Here is an 18,166-nt window from a genome sequence, read left to right as displayed (position 1 = left end):
CTATAAACGGTAGTTGTCTTCCAATATGTCCTTCCAGAAAGAGTCACCCTCGAGAGAGCACAGCCCGGGCAGCTCCATCATGGGCTCCAGCAAGCCGCCGAACTCCTGCGCCGGCGACCAGTCACTCACGGGGTGTTTTTACATGACAGTTGTATTAGTGCACGTTAAACGTAGAAAAAAATTTAAAGGCCGTAAGAGGAAGCTATCTCCCGTTCGTCATCAAACATGCATTGTTCCCTCTCGGAACATCATATGAAGAGGCAGTGTTGCAGAGCTGATCAGCCGGTTCAGCTGTTGAAAAGGAGCTCGTTCCCGGAGACGTATCATTGGTCCGTTGCTGCTGCACCACGTGCTGCTCTACAAAATTGGAGGTGTTGCAGAGGTAACCCGGCTGCAGGTAGTTCATCTGAGTTCGGAACGATGCTGTTGCTTGAGTTCAGCTTCAGCGCTATGTTTGCTGCAGCCAGGTTGGCTATGAGGCCGGAGGTGCTGTTGTTAGAGCCGATGGCCTGGAGTAGCTGCTGCAGAAGCTGCGCCTGCATGAGGGCGCCGGTGTCCAGGCCACCGAGGCTCGCGGCCGCCGCAGCCCAGAGGAGCGCCTCGGGGAGGAGCGCGGTGGCGGTGCTGTTGACGTGGTGGCTGGTCTGGTCGGGCGGCAGCTGCTGGTGGGTGACGGGGTCGACGCCCATGCGGAGGAGCTTCTTGCGGATGTGCGTGTTATTGGAAATATTCTTTGTATGTCACGTACCAATGTGTGGGCGTGTACATCAAGTATAGGTCAGGGTTTAGTTAGAGATAGTTAGAGATTTTCCTGTTTATCTTCTTATCTCTCTATCCCTCGCATGTATCTCTCTCTCTGGTCGTTTGTACGATCAACCACCTGTAAACCTACGAGACCTAGCTCTCCATCTAATCAATAAATACACCGCGGGCTCCTGTGTATAGGGGTTGAGACGCTTTACCCATTCTTAACATGCTATACAGAGCCTCCTTCTTCCTCGTCTAGCTTTCATCTTCACCACCACTTCCGCCATGTCTTCCTCCTCACAAAACATCTCCTCCGGCCTAAACAACACCACCTCCGAGCCTCTCAATCGTACCAACTATATCCTATGGAGAGCTCAGGCCCGTTCTCAGATCATGGGGGCGGGACTTTTTGGCTATCTCGACAAAACAATCCCTGAACCCTCCACCACCATAGTCTCAAAGAACTCCGAAGGGAAGGACCAGACGGTTCCTAACCCCGCCCATAACCCCTGGTTGATCCAGGATCAACAGCTCGTGGCCTACCTGCTTCATAATCTTTCTAAGGAAGTCCCGATCCAGGTTGCGTCCCTTGAAAAATCCCATCAAATCTGGACCGCCCTTGCCAATATGTTCGCAGCCCAGTCACGCTCCTGAGCCAACAACTGTCGCACAGCCCTTTCCAACGCCCAAAAAGGCACGCAATCAGCTGCCGCTTTCTTCGGCCAGATGCGATCGCTCGCAGATGAGCTCGCCGTGGCTGGAAAACCCATAACTGAGGACGAGCTGATCTCGTTCATTATTGCTGGTCTTGATATGGACTATCAGCCCCTAATCTCGGCCCTTGATGTGCGCACAGAACCTCTTTCCGTAGACGACCTCTTCGGCATGGTAGCCAACTTCGATCAACGAGTAGAGATGTTCCATGGATCGGGGGGCAGGGGGCTTCAAGTCCTCAGCCAATGCGGCCTACCATGGCCAAGGGAGCTCCTCCAAGGCCAACCGCAACTCACCTAAAGGGGGTAGCGGCGGTGGGTCGCGCGGCGGCGGCACTGGTGGCGGCGGCTACCACAACAACAACTCCGGCGGCCGCTACAACAACTCCGGCGGCGGCTACCACAACAACAACTTTGGCGTCGGCCAACGCATCTACAACAACAATGGCAATGGCGGCGGCTACAACAACAACCACCCACCTCGTCCCTTCTACAACAACAATAGGGGCGGAGGAGGTGGTCACTTTGCCGGGTATGAAGAGTACAAAAACAAATGTCAGATCTGTAAGAAAACTAACCATATTGCCAAGGAGTGCAAGTGGCGTTATGCAGAGGACAACTTCCAACGAAGGCGTGTTGCAGCTGCGGCAGACACCTCCTATGGTGTTGATTCTGTTGGAAATATGCCCTAGAGGCAATAATAAATTGGTTATTATTATATTTCCTTGTTCATGATAATCGTTTATTATCCATGCTAGAATTGTATTGATAGGAAACTCAGATACATGTGTGGATACATAGACAACACCATGTCCCTAGTAAGCCTCTAGTTGACTAGCTCGTTGATCAATAGATGGTTACGGTTTCCTGACCATGGACATTGGATGTCGTTGATAACGGGATCACATCATTAGGAGAATGATGTGATGGACAAGACCCAATCCTAAGCCTAGCACAAGATCGTGTAGTTCGTTTGCTCAGAGCTTTTCTAATGTCAAGTATCATTTCCTTAGACCATGAGATTGTGCAACTCCCGGATACCGTAGGAATGCTTTGGGTGTACCAAACGTCACAACGTAACTGAGTGACTATAAAGGTGCACTACAGGTATCTCCGAAAGTGTCTGTTGGGTTGGCACGAATCGAGACTGGGATTTGTCACTCCGTGTAAATGGAGAGGTATCTCTGGGCCCACTCGGTAGGACATCATCATAATGTGCACAATGTGACCAAGGAGTTGATCACGGGATGATGTGAGTTACGGAACGAGTAAAGAGACTTGCCGGTAACGAGATTGAACAAGGTATCGGGATACCGACGATCGAATCTCGGGCAAGTAACATACCGGTAGACAAAGGGAATTGAATACGGGATTGATTGAATCCTCGACATCGTGGTTCATCCGATGAGATCATCGAGGAGCATGTGGGAGCCAACATGGGTATCCAGATCCCGCTGTTGGTTATTGGCCGGAGAGTCATCTCGGTCATGTCTGCATGTCTCCCGAACCCGTAGGGTCTACACACTTAAGGTTCGGTGACGCTAGGGTTGTAGAGATATTAGTATGCGGTAACCCGAAAGTTGTTCGGAGTCCCGGATGAGATCCCGGACGTCACGAGGAGTTCCGGAATGGTCCGGAGGTAAAGATTTATATATGGGAAGTCTTATTTTGGTCGCCGGAAAAGTTTCGCACTTTATCGGTATTGTATCGGGAGTGCCGAAAGGGGTCCGGGGGTCCACCAAGGGGTCCACCAGCCCCTGGGGGGGCCATATGGGCTGTGGGGGGTGCGCCTTGGTCTATATGGGCCAAGGGAACCAGCCCCAAGAGGCCCATGCGCCAAGAGATAAGATAAAGGGAGAGTCCTAAAGGGGGAAGGCACCTCCGAGGTGCCTTGGGGAGGATGGACTCCTCCCTGGCCGCACCCTTCCTTGGAGGAAGGGCCAAGGCTGCGCCGCCCCCTCTCCCTTGGCCCTATATATAGTGGGGGGGAGGGAGGGCAGCAGCAACCTAAGCCCTGGCGCCTCCCTCTCCCTCCCGTGACACCTCTTCCTCCCCGCTTGCGCTTGGCGAAGCCCTGCCGGGATCCCGCTACTTCCACCACCACGCCGTCGTGCTGCTGGATCTCCATCAACCTCTCCTCCCCCCTTGCTGGATCAAGAAGGAGGAGACGTCGCTGCTCCGTACGTGTGTTGAACGCGGAGGTGCCGTCCGTTCGGCGCTAGGATCATCGGTGATTTGGATCACGACGAGTACGACTCCATCAACCCCATTCTCTTGAACGCTTCCGCTCGCGATCTACAAGGGTATGTAGATGCACTCCTCCCTCTCGTTGCTAGTAAACTCCATAGATTGATCTTGGTGATGCGTAGAAAATTTTGAATTTCTGCTATGTTCCCCAACAGTGGCATCATGAGCTAGGTCTATGCGTAGTTTCTATGCACGAGTAGAACACAAAGTAGTTGTGGGCGTCGATGTTGCCAATTCTTCTTGCCGCTACTAGTCTTATCTTGTTTCGGCGGCATTGTGGGATGAAGCGGCCCGGACCGACCTTACACGTACGCTTACGTGAGACAGGTTCCACCGACTGACATGCACTAGTTGCATAAGGTGGCTAGCGGGTGTCTATCTCTCCCACTTTAATCGGAACGGATTCGATGAAAAGGGTCCTTATGAAGGGTAAATAGAAATAGGCATATCACGTTGTGGTTTTACGTAGGTAAGAAACGTTCTTGCTAGAAACCTATACAAGCCACGTAAAAACTTGCAACAACAATTAGAGGACGTCTAACTTGTTTTTGCAGCATGTGCTATGTGATGTGATATGGCCAGAAGATGTGATGAATGATATATGTGATCTATGAGATTGATCATATTCTTGTAATAGGAATCACGACTTGCATGTCGATGAGTATGACAACCGGCAGGAGCCATAGGAGTTGTCTTTATTTTTTGTATGACCTGCGTGTCATTGAATAACGCCATGTAAATTACTTTACTTTATTGCTAAGCGCGTTAGCCATAGAAGTAGAAGTAATCGTTGGCGTGACAACTTCATGAAGACACAATGATGGAGATCATGATGATGGAGATCATGGTGTCATGCCGGTGACGAAGATGATCATGGTGCCCCGAAGATGGAGATCAAAGGAGCAAAAATGATATTGGCCATATCATGTCACTATTTGATTGCATGTGATGTTTATCATGTTATGCATCTTATTTGCTTAGAACGACGGTAGTAAGTAAGGTGATCCCTTATAATAATTTCAAGAAAGTGTTCCCCCTTACTGTACACCGTTGCGAAGGTTGATTGTTTCGAAGCACCACGTGATGATCGGGTGTGATAGATTCTAACGTTCGAATACAACGGGTGTTGACGAGCCTAGCATGTACAGACATGGCCTCAGAACACATGCAAAACACTTAGGTTGACTTGACGAGCCTAGCATGTACAGACATGGCCTCGGAACACAAGAGACCGAAAGGTCGAGCATGAGTCGTATAGAAGATACGATCAACATGGAGATGTTCACCGATGATGACTAGTCCGTCTCACGTGATGATCGGACACGGCCTAGTTTGACTCGGATCATGTATCACTTAGATGACTAGAGGGATGTCTATCTGAGTGGGAGTTCAATAATCAGATGAACTTCATTATCATGAACATAGTCAAAAGGTCTTTGCAAATTATGTCATAGCTTGCGCTTTAGTTCTACTGTTTAAGATATGTTCCTAGAGAAAATTTAGTTGAAAGTTAATAGTAGCAATTATGCGGACTGGGTCCGTAAACTGAGGATTGTCCTCATTGCTGCACAGAAGGCTTATGTCCTAAATGCACCGCTCGGTGTGCTGAACCTCAGCGTCGTCTGTAGATGTTACGAAACATCTGACATACACGTTTTGATGACTACGTGATAGTTCAGTGTGTATTGCTAACGGTTTAGAATTGTGGCACCAAAGATGGTTTTGAAACGTCGCAGAACATATGAGATGTTCCGAAGACTGAAATTGGGATTTCAGACTAGTGCCCACGTCAAGAGGTATGAGACCTCTGACAAGTTTCTTAAGCCTGCAAACTAAGGGAGAAAAGCTCAATCGTTGAGCATGTGCTCAGATTGTCTGAGTACTACAATCACTTGAATCGAGTGGGAGTTAATCTTCCAGATGAGATAATGATGGTTCTCCATAATCACTCCACCAAGCTATTAGAGCTTCGTGATGAACTATAAATATCAAGGATAGATGATGATCCTTGAGCAACTCGCTATGTTTGACACCGCGAAAGTAGAAATCAAGAAGGAGCATCAATTGTTGATGGTTAGTAAAACCACTAGTTTCTAGAAGGGCAAGGGCAAAAGGGATACTTCATGAAACAGAAAATCATTTGCTGCTGTAGTGAAGAATCCCAAGATTGAACCCAAACCCGAGACTAAGTGCTTCTGTAATGAAGGGGAACGGTCACTGAAGCAGTACTACCCTAGATACTTGGTAGATGAGAAGGCAGGCAAGGTCGACAGAAGTATATTGGATATACGTTATATGAATGTGTACTTTACTAGTACTCCTAGCAGCACCAGGGTATTAGATACCGGTTCGGTTGCTAAGTGTTAGTAACACGAAATAAAAGCTGCGGAATAAATGGAGACTGGCTAAAGGTGAGATGACGATGTGTGTTGGAAGTGTTTCCAAGGTTGATGTGATCAAGCATCGCATGCTCCCTCTACCATCGAGATTTGGTGTTTGCATTGAGCATGATTGGATTATGTTTATCGCAATACGGTTATTCATTTAAGGAGAATAATGGTTACTCTGTTTATTTGAATAATACCTTCAATGGTCTTGCACCTAAAACGAGTCTCGATCGTAGTGATACACATGTTCGTGCCAAAAGATATAAAATAGTAATGATAGTTCCACATACTTGTGGCACTGCCATTTGAGTCATATTGGTATAGAACACATGAAGAAGCTCCATGTAGATGGATCTTTGGACTCACTCGTTTTTGAAAAGATTGAGACATGCGAACCATGTCTATTGGTATATACGCATGAAGAAACTCCATGCAGATGGATCGTTTGGACTCACTTGATTTTGAATCACTTGAGACATGCAAATCATACCACATGGGCAAGATGACTGAAAAGCCTCGTTTTCAGTAAGATGGAACAAGAGAGCAACTTACTGGAAGTAATACATTTTGATGTATGCAGTCCAATGAGTGCTGAGGCATGCAGTGGATATCGTTATGTTCTTACTTCACAGATGATTTTGAGTAGATGCTGAGTGTATTTACTTGATGAAACACAAGTCTGAATTATTGAAAGGTTCAAGTAATTTCAGAGTGAAGTTGAAGATCGTCGTGACAAGAGGATAAAATGTTTGTGATATGATCATAGAGATGAGTATCTGAGTTACGAGTTTGGCACACAATTAAGACATTGTGGAAAGTGTTTCACAATTAATACCGCCTGGAACACCACAGTGTAATGGTGTGTCCGAACATCATAACTGCACCCTATTGGATATGGTGCATACCATGATGTCTCTTATCGAATTACCACTATCATTTATGGGTTAGGCATTAGAGACAACCGCATTCACTTTAAAAGGGGCACCACGCAATTCCGTTGAGACGACACCGTTTAGAGAAACCTAAGTTGTCGTTTCTTAAAAAAGTTTGGGGCTGCTTATGTGAAAAAGTTTCAGGCTGATAAGCTCGAACCCAAAGCGGATAAATGCGTCTTCATAGAATACCCAAAACAGTTGGGTATACCTCCTATTTCAGATCTGGAAGCAAAAGTAATTGCTTCTAGAAACAAGTCCTTTCTCGAGGAAAAGTTTCTCTCAAAAGAATTGAGTGGGAGGATGGTGGAGACTTGATAAGGTTATTGAACCGTCACTTCAACTAGTGTGTAGCAGGGCACAGGAAGTTGTTCCTGTGGCACCTACACCAATTGAAGTGGAAGCTTATGATAGTGATCATCAAACTTCGGATCAAGTCACCACCAAACCTTGTAGGACGACGAGGATGCGTGCTACTTCAGAGTGGTACATGATCCTGTCTGAGATATCATGTTGTTGGACAATACTGAACCTACGAGCTATGGAGAAGCGATGGTGGGCCCATATTCCGACAAATGGTTAGAAGCCATGAAATCCGAGATAAATGGATCTTTGAGAAGAAGACGGACGTGTACGGTAATGTTACCGTCCATGAAGCTCGACTTTTGGCAAAGAGTATTTCCACAAGTTCAAGGAGTTGACTACGATGATATTATCTCATCCGTAGCGATGCTTAAGTCCGTCGGAATCATGTTAGCATTAGCTGCATTTATGAAATCTGGCAGATGGATGTCAAAAACAAGATTCCTTACCAGTTTTCGTAAGGAAAGGTTGTATGTGATACAATCAGAAAGGTTTTGTCGATCCTAAGGATGCTAAAAGGTATGCTAGCTTCAGCGATCCTTCCATGGATTAGAGCAAGCATCTCGGAGTCAGAATATACGCTTTGATGGAGTGATCAAAGTTTTTGGGTTTATACAAAGTTTGTTAGAAACTTGTATTTACAATAAAGTGAGTGGGAGCGCTACAACATTTCTGATAAGTATATGTGAATGACATATTGTTGATCCGAAATGATGTAAAATTTCTGGAAAGCATAAAGGGTTGTTTGAAAGGAGTTTTTCAAAGGAAGACCTGGATAAAAGCTGCTTACATATTGGGCATCAAGATCTATAGAGATAGATCAAGACGCCCGATGATACTTTCAAAGAACACACACCTTGACATGATTTTGAAAGAGTTCAAAATAGATCAGTCAAAGAAGGAGTTCTTACCTGAGTTATAAGGTGTGAAATTGAGTAAGACTCAAAGCTTGACCACGGCAGAAGAGAGAAAGGATGAAGGTCGTCCCCTATGCTTCAGACGTAGGCCCTACAGTATGCTATGCTGTGTACCGCACATGAAGTGTGCCTTGCCATGAGTTGGTCAAGGGGTACAATAGTGATCCAGTGATGGATCACATGACAGCGGTCGAACTTATCCTTAGTATCTAGTGGACTAAGGAATTTTCTCGATTATGGAGGTGAAAAGGAGTTCGTCGTAAAGAGTTACGTCGATGCGAACTTTGACACTAATCCGGATGACTCTGAGTAGTAAACTGGATTCGTATAGTAGAGCAGTTATTTGAAATGGCTCCAAATAGCGCGTGGAAGCATCCACAAGATGACATAGATATTCATAAAGCACGCACGGATCTGAAAGGTTCAGACCCGTTGACTAATAACCTCTCTCACAAGCATAACATGATCAAACCAGAATTCATTGAGTGTTAATCGCATAGTGATGTGAACTAGATTGTTGACTCTAGTAAACTCTTTGGATGTTGGTCACATGGTGATGTGACCTGTCAGTGTTAATCACATGGTGATGTGAACTAGATTATTGACTCTAGTGCAAGTGGGAGACTGTTGGAAATATGCCCTAGAGGCAATAATAAATTGGTTATTATTATATTTCCTTGTTCATGATAATCGTTTATTATCCATGCTAGAATTGTATTGATAGGAAACTCAGATACATGTGTGGATACATAGACAACACCATGTCCCTAGTAAGCCTCTAGTTGACTAGCTCGTTGATCAATAGATGGTTACGGTTTCCTGACCATGGACATTGGATGTCGTTGATAACGGGATCACATCATTAGGAGAATGATGTGATGGACAAGACCCAATCCTAAGCCTAGAACAAGATCGTGTAGTTCGTTTGCTCAGAGCTTTTCTAATCTCAAGTATCATTTCCTTAGACCATGAGATTGTGCAACTCCTGGATACCGTAGGAATGCTTTGGGTGTACCAAACGTCACAACGTAACTGGGTGACTATAAAGGTGCACTACAGGTATCTCCGAAAGTGTCTGTTGGGTTGGCACGAATCGAGACTGGGATTTGTCACTCCGTGTAAATGGAGAGGTATCTCTGGGCCCACTCGGTAGGACATCATCATAATGTGCACAATGTGACCAAGGAGTTGATCACGGGATGATGTGAGTTACGGAACGAGTAAATAGACTTGCTGGTAACGAGATTGAACAAGGTATTGGGATACCGACGATCGAATCTCGGGCAAGTAACATACCGGTAGACAAAGGGAATTGAATACGGGATTGATTGAATCCTCGACATCGTGGTTCATCCGATGAGATCATCGAGGAGCATGTGGGAGCCAACATGGGTATCCAGATCCCGCTGTTGGTTATTGGCCGGAGAGTCGTCTCGGTCATGTCTGCATGTCTCCCGAACCCGTAGGGTCTACACACTTAAGGTTCGGTGACGCTAGGGTTGTAGAGATATTAGTATGCGGTAACCCGAAAGTTGGTCGGAGTCCCGGATGAGATCCCGGACGTCACGAGGAGTTCCAGAATGGTCCGGAGGTAAATATTTATATATGGGAAGTCTTATTTTGGTCGCCGGAAAAGTTTCGCACTTTATCGGTATTGTACCGGGAGTGCCGAAAGGGGTCCGGGGGTCCACCAAGGGGTCCACCAGCCCCGGGAGGCCACATGGGCTGTGGGGGGTGCGCCTTGGTCTATATGGGCCAAGGGAACCAGCCCCAAGAGGCCCATGCGCCAAGAGATAAGATAAAGGGAGAGTCCTAAAGGGGGAAGGCACCTCCGAGGTGCCTTGGGGAGGATGGACTCCTCCCTGGCCGCACCCTTCCTTGGAGGAAGGGCCAAGGCTGCGCCCCCCCCTCTCCCTTGGCCCTATATATAGTGGGGGGAGGGAGGGCAGCAGCAACCTAAGCCCTGGCGCCTCCCTCTCCCTCCCGTGACACCTCTTCCTCCCCGCTTGCGCTTGGCGAAGCCCTGCCGGGATCCCGCTACTTCCACCACCACGCCGTCGTGCTGCTAGATCTCCATCAACCTCTCCTCCCCCCTTGCTGGATCAAGAAGGAGGAGACGTCGCTGCTCTGTATGTGTGTTGAACGCGGAGGTGTCGTCCGTTCGGCGCTAGGATCATCGGTGATTTGGATCACGACGAGTACGACTCCATCAACCCCGTTCTCTTGAACGCTTCCGCTCGCGATCTACAAGGGTATGTAGATGCACTCCTTCCCTCTCGTTGCTAGTAAACTCCATAGACTGATCTTGGTGATGCGTAGAAAATTTTGAATTTCTGGTACGTTCCCCAACAGATTCAAACTGGTATGTTGATACCGGTGCGAATGAGCATATCACTTCAGAGTTTGCCAAGATGAGCATGCATGAGAAGTACACCGGTCAAGATCAAGTCCACGCGGCTGAAAACGGGCAAGGTATGATGATTAGTCATGTTGGCCAGTCTATTATTAACACCCCATATCGTGATATCCATATCAAAGATGTTCTACATGTTCCTGATGCATCAAAAAACCTCCTTTCTGTTCACCGTATTACCCTTGATAATGGTGTCTTTATCGAATTTCACCCCTATTTTTTTTTATAAAGGACCAGGCCACGAGGAGGGTTCTCTACCGCGGTTAATGCGTGCACGGTCTCTATCCGTTGATTCCACAAATTTGCAATTCCAATAAACAAGTGTATGGCGCCACCAGAGTCTCTTCAGAAAGGTGGCATAAGCGTTTAGGCCATCCATCTTTTTCCATTGTTTACCAAATTCTTAGTAGAAATAAGCTCCCGTATGTTGGTGAGCGTGATCATGAAACTATTTGTGATTCTTGTCAGCAAGCAAAAAGTCATCAATTGTCATACCCAGTTTCTACAAAACCCTTGCAACTTATCTTTTCTGATGTGTGGGGACCGGCCCCTTCCTCTGTTGGTAGATACACATACTACGTAAGCTTTATCGATGACTATAGCAAGTACACGTGGATCTATCTCCTCAAAAAACGTTCGGATCTTTACCAAGTCTTTCACAACTTTCAAGCTCTCGTTGAACGCAAGTTTGATAGTAAAATAATTGCCATGCAATCTGATTGGGGTGGCGAGTATGAAAAGCTAAACTCTTTTTTTCAAACGATAGGCATTTCCCATCATGTATCTTGTCCCCATGCTCATCAACAGAACGGATCAAGAGAACGCAAACACAGACATATTGTTGAAATAGGTCTTGCCCTTTGTCGGGGATATACCCCGCGGCGTAACCCGGCCGGAAGTATAACCCGGCCGGACTAGACGACTCACTGGTAACCCGCCCGGAGCTTGGCGATTCACGGGTAACCCGCCCGATCTTGGCGGTTCATTAGTAACCCGACGGGCGGGTCAAATGGATGACGAGGCCCAAGGCCCAGAAGGCCGGTTCACGTTTAATGGTGTGGGCCGGTTTATGAGGAAAGCACAAGGAATATTCCCTTACAAAGGAAGCAAGACTAGGACTCCACTTGTAATAGAGTAATCCTAATCCAACTAGGATTAGTCATGTAAACCGCCCCTTCAACATATATAAGGAGGGGCAGGGCTCCCCAAAAAGGGAGAGGGCAACAATCAATAATCACTAGGGCTAGACACAATTAGAGGAGAGCCGGTTTATGGCGATTCCCTCATGAGCGTAATGAGATCTAGCCTCAAAAAGCATGTAGGGTTATTACCGAATGATGTTTCCCGGGGCCCGAAGCTATCTAAATCCTCGTCTTGTGTTGCGTCTCTTGATTCCGCTCAACCCCTCTAAAGCTACCACATAGATGCGTTGGCCTCGCGACTAAGTCCTCACCCTAAGGACATCTGCCGTGACAAAACCACGACACCCTTCTTGCTGCTGCATCCATGCCGCTCAAATTTTGGGATGAAGCCTTTTTAGCCGATGTTCATCTCATAAACATACTGCCTAGTCGTGTCATAAAAAAGAAACTCCCACCGAACGACTTCTTCATGTCAAACCAGACTATGCTCCACTCCGTGTGTTTGGTTGTGCTTGCTGGCCCAATCTTCGTCCCTACAACAACAAGAAACTCATGTTTCGTTCCACACAATGCGTTTTTATTGGCTATAGTGCACAACATAAAGGTGTCAAGTGCCTTCATGTTGCTACTGGTCGTGTTTACATATCACGTGACGTTGTTTTTGACGAAACTCAATTTCCCTTTGAGAAACTACACCCTAATGCCGGTGCTCTTCTTCGCAAGGAAATCTTGCTTCTACCACCATCTCTTATTGGAACAGATCACGGGGGTGAAAGTAATAGCACTGTTCCTTCCTTGACTACTCAACAAAATTTATCTGAGTCTGTGGCTGCAGAATTTACTTTGGATGCAAATAGGGCAAGAAACAACATAGAAAATGGCAGTTATTTCATGTGTTCCCCGCATGGAGACAGCGAAACTCGAGGCAGTTCCGCCTCAGGATTATTCCCGCAGCACCTGACACAGATGCCAGGGAGATCCACATCGGGATCCGTCCCTCCCACTGATAGAGCCGCGTCCTCGCGCGACCCACAAACGACACCGCGGGGGCGAGCGCGCATGCAGGCGACGCCAGCGACGTTGCCTCCCTCGCCTCTCCGCGGCAATCTGCAGATGACACGTGGCTGGAGCCACCCTCACCCGGTCCCGCTGCTGGCCCGTCGCCAGGCGGCCCGTGTGCATCGCCAGGCTGCATGCAGCCACATGCGCCCGAACCTCCCTTGGGATCGGGCCGGTCGGTGCACCCTGCGGTCGAACCCTCCTCGGGATCGGAGCGCACAGCGACTGCTCCGGGATCCCCTGTGATCGCGGCTGGACCGTCTACATCGAGCGCTCCTGTGGTCTCTCCTGTGCAACCGCGAACCAGACTACAGAAGGGAGTTACTTCCAGAATCAATTATAAAAACTTTTCCAAGTTTGGTTTATCTTGTATGTCAGGTGAACCTACTAAATTATCAGATGCTCTTGTTGATGACAGGTGGAAGACAGCTATGAATGATGAGTACATGGCCTTAAAAAGGAATAAAATGTGGCACTTGGTTCCTCCTCAGCGCGGCTACAACTTGATTGACTGCAAGTGGGTGTACCGCATCAAAAAGAAATCAGATGGCACCATAGATCGCTACAAGGCAAGACTCGTGGCAAAGGGGTTTAAGCAAAGGTATGGATTGGATTATGAGGACACATTCAGTCCTGTTGTCAAAGGTGCAACAATTCACCTTGTGCTATCTATTGCTGTGTCCAGGGGATGGAGCCTTAGACAGCTAGACGTTCAGAACAGGTTTCTTCATGGTGTTCTGGAAGATGTGTACATGAAGCAACCTCCTGGGTTTGAAGATAAAAATAAACCCTTCCATGTTTGCAAGCTTGATAAGTCTCTATATGGGTTAAAACAAGCCCCTAGAGCATGGTATTCAAGGTTGAGCACGAAACTCCAATCACTTGGGTTTGTTCCATCAAAATCTGACACCTCTCTGTTTATCTATACCAAATCTCACATATCCATATTTGTACTCTATATGTTGATGATATTATTGTCACTGGTTCGTCTAATGAGGCTGTAAGAAAGTTGCTTAAGGATTTAGGATCTGAGTTTGCTCTCAAGGATTTGGGAGATCTGCATTTATTTTTGGGCATTGAGGTTCAGAAAAAATAGTAATGGTCTTCATCTATCTCAAGCAAAATATGCAACTGAGTTGTTAAACAGGATTGGCATGCAAAACTGCAAACCTTCGCCAACACCATTGTCTAGTTCAGAATCTCTGTCACTAACACAGGGAGAGCTCCTGAATCAGGAGGATATAACCAGTTACAGAAGCATAGTTGGTGGTCTTCAGTATTTGACTCTCACAAGACCTGACATGTCATTTGCAGTCAATAAAGTATGCCAATTTCTTCATGCTCCTACCACAGCTCATTGGACAGCAACCAAGCGGATTTTACGGTATGTGAAGCACACGTTAACTGTTGGTCTCACATTTAGCAAATCGTCATCTACTCTTATAAATGCATTTTCTGATGCTGACTGGGCTGGCTGTGTGGATGATAGAAGGTCCACTAGTGGGTTTGCTATATTCTATGGACCAAATTTAATTTCTTGGTGTGCAAAGAAACAGGCAACTGTCTCCAGGTCAAGTACAGAAGCAGAGTACAAAGCACTAGCAAATGCCACAGCAGAAGTCATTTGGCTCCAGTCCATGTTGAAAGAACTTAAAATTGCACAAGTGCAACCTCCTTGTCTTTGGTGTGACAATCTTGGTGCTACGTATTTGTCAGCTAATCCAATTTTCCATGCCAGGACTAAACATATTGAGATAGGTTTTCACTTTGTCAGAGAATGAGTTGCAAATAAACAGTTAGAGGTCAGATTTATTCCCTCAAAGGATCAGCTTGCAGATGGATTCACAAAGCATTGCCTACTAGAAGTTTTGAAGAATTCAGGCGTAATCTCAACTTAGTATAGTTGTGATTAAGGGAGAGTGTTGGAAATATTCTTTGTATGTCAGTACCAATGTGTGGGCGTGTACATCAAGTATAGGTCAGGGTTTAGTTAGAGATAGTTAGAGATTTTCCTATTTATCTTCTTATCTCTCTATCCCTCGCATGTATCTCTCTCTCTGGTCGTTTGTACGATCAACCACCTGTAAACCTACGAGACCTAGCTCTCGATCTAATCAATAAATACACCGCGGGCTCCTGTGTATAGAGGTTGAGACGCTTTACCCATTCTTAACACGTGTTCCAGTAGTTCTTGATCTCGTTGTCCGTCCGGCCCTCCAGGTGCGTCGCGATCATCGACCACCTAATAACGCCCAACAGAAATTTATCCATGTCAGTGTCAAACTCAAAGACTATGGCAAAAGGTCCACGAGGAAATTGACAGTGCATGCATGGGGCATGGCGGCTAAGCTCTGTGTTGTGTGTGGAGTAGTTGGACTTGACGTGAACTACGTACTTGTTGCCCAGGCCGGCGTGGAGGGTGATGATGAGGTGCTCCTCATCGTCGGTGAAGTTGCGGCGCTTGATGTCGGGGCGGAGGTAGTTGGTCCAGCGGAGGCGGCAGCTCTTGCCGCAGCGGTTGAGCTCGGCGGCCTTGGGAAGGCCGCGCCAGCTGCCGACGTTCCCGCCGCGCTTCTGGATGTGCTCCACCAGCGTCCTGTCCTGCTCCTCCGTCCACGGCCCTTTCTTCACGCCGGCGTCGTGGGAGCAGCACGGCGACCTCCTCATCAGATCGATTTCCTCGATGACTATCGACTAGTCGCTGTGATGGATGGGGTTGTTAGAAGTCAGAAGCTATGTTCGTGTCCTCTCTTCGTCAGGTATATATAGAGGACACAGTCATTCGGTGGTCGTAGTCCATGACAAATTGATATGCACGCGCGAGAGGTGCCGCAGAAGCTACGAATTTTCCTTCCATTCTTCTTCTTGTGTCTTGTCCATTAGTACGGTTTGTGCATGTCGGATACTCTAATCGTGTGTACGATGTAAGTCAAAGAGGGCGGTTGGTCCGGAGATTTGGCCACGTAAGACCAGATATATTCTGCATGCTGGACTACACACACGGTGTATGCATGTCGCGAGGCACGCAACAAGGAGGAACAAATAAAGTGATCACTGTCAACAAGTGGCAGCCTGCCGCATAGAAAATGAATGCTTAATCTTGGGGTCGGTCTGTGTAGTACACTACCTCTAATTCAGGATCTATTTAAGCACGCCTGATAGAACCAAGGAGTACATAGTTAGCGCCACGAACGAATGAGGTAACGGGACCGGGCTATCCTTGGTTCCTTCCTTGCAGTGCAGATCGATACTGTGATCTCACTGCTGAATAATGCATGACTGCAATAGTTTACGTCCATGTACGCAAGAAAACAAATAAACTACAATTCTTAGGGCACCTCCAACGACCCGTAAATTTTCTCCCGCATCCATCCACGGACAGGAATAGACCAGTCCGCGGATACGAATGCGGGATGCCACCATCCAAGCTTAGCCGAATACATTTCGACAACAGTTTGAATCAACCGGACGAAATTCGTGCAAACCGGGTGAATTTTAATATAAACATGGTCGAATTTCATATAACACATGATGGATTTCATTACATTTACATCAACTAAGCGGTGCTGGTCCGGATCTGGAGGTATAATTAATACGTAATTTAAATAGTCGCCGGCGCCCGTTCCCCGTGTCCTGTCATGAGCCCCGAGAATTGAAGCTTCTCCTTCTCAAGCTCCACCTCGGCGCTCTCCAGCTCTGCTTCCGTAACCTCCTCCTCCGGAGCCCTTGGAAGCGAAGCAATCCGTCTTCACATTGCTACCAAGCGGCTAATCGATCGATCGACGATGTTGATCCCACCAAGCTTGGCTTCAACGGGAGGGGAAGAGCGGTGGCCTTCTTGGTACCCGAGCGATAGCGACCTATCGTGCACTACTATTTCTCTCTGCCAGCGGCGCCCACAGACGTGCCGGCTTCGTGGTCGTGGCGGTGGGGCGCTGCCTCGGCGGTGTCCTTCTCCCTCTCGTCGGTCTTACTGAACACGGCCTCGCCCGCCTTGTCGCACTCCTTGTAGGCGCCCGCCACCTCCCCCACCCGCTGCCGACATCGCCAGCGGGCAAGGAGGATCTCGCGGGTGGAGCGGTAGGACTCGAGCATCACCTCCTGCTCCGCTAGGTCTGTGTCCGGCGCGATCGCCCTACAGGCGGCAAGCTACACCTCCGCTTACATATGCTCCTAGAGAAGGTGGTGGTTGTAGGCGGCATCAGCCTGCACGTCCCAGAACTGCTCCTCCTGCTCCTCCCGCACCATGTCCATGTAATGGGCACGGGCCTCGTCGATGGTCATGGTGCAGTGCACCGGCGAGGATGGCATGGTGGCAGAGGAGGGTGGTGCGGAGGAGTAGGAGGGTGGCGCCGGATCGTCGTTGGCCGCGTCCTCCATTGGGACGTCATTGTCCTTCGGCTGCCTGCCGGCAGCAATGGCAGTCATCTCCTTCTTCTGGTCCGGCGTCAGCCCATCCCAGAGAGCTTTGGCAGGGAAGGAATCCATGGTGGGGAGTGGTGCGGAGAGAGATTGGAGGCGGATGACTGTGGGTATGGCCGGGGCAGAGGTTTGTATAGTAGTGGCAGGCGGCACATAGACGAACAAGTGGCACCGGAGGAGACGCCTCGGCAACCGTGTGCCATCAATGTGGGCAGCTGACGGACAGACGGGCGGTCTCCTGTTGTTTGAACCCGTAGTAGTCGCAGGGAAGTGGCGTGGGCGGCGCTCTCTCGACCGGCGTGCCGCTTCAATGCCGGCGCCAATGAGCGGCCGCCCTGACCGGGCATGAATTCGGGCACTGACGCTCTGGAGCGGCACTGACCGTTTCAGGTGGGAAGCTCGCGCGGGTGAGGGAGGAGTTTTGGGTGGGCCAGGATGGTCAGAAGCGAGCGTGGGAGCGGCTCGGACTCCTGCAAAGCCCCTCCACGTTTGTCTCCAGTTTACGGAAAAAAGTATATCCGGACTGTGCTGCGGACGGATGCAGCACAATGTTGGATGGCTACCGTGGTCTGGACTGATACGAAAAGTTTAAGGGTCAGCGTCCGAGATGGCCTTAGCCTACTATACTATACTGATATGTCCTTAGCTAATCCTACTGGCGGCTGGATTGAGGTTTCGCCATATGATTTGGGTCGTGAATTCGGTGAAGAATCCAACTAAAATACTCGTGGAAAACCGCTCCCAGTCCCAACAGTTAGGCCTGCGTTATGACCGATGCTTTTGGAGTATAAACTAATTAAACGTACGGCACCGTGGCTCTTGTA

General features: G+C 48.1%; 1 pseudogene; it reads right to left on the bottom strand.

Annotated features, from left to right (window-relative positions):
• LOC123049958 (transcription factor MYB41-like) lies at positions 1-15,587 on the bottom strand (annotated as a pseudogene).
• Positions 15,588-18,166: the final 2,579 nt, after the last annotated feature.

The sequence above is a fragment of the Triticum aestivum genome, chromosome 2D (genome assembly GCF_018294505.1).
Source record: "Triticum aestivum cultivar Chinese Spring chromosome 2D, IWGSC CS RefSeq v2.1, whole genome shotgun sequence".
In the NCBI taxonomy this organism is placed as follows: domain Eukaryota; kingdom Viridiplantae; phylum Streptophyta; class Magnoliopsida; order Poales; family Poaceae; genus Triticum; species Triticum aestivum.
Note: the sequence above shows the minus strand (reverse complement) of the source record. Positions and strands in the feature narration are given on the sequence as shown.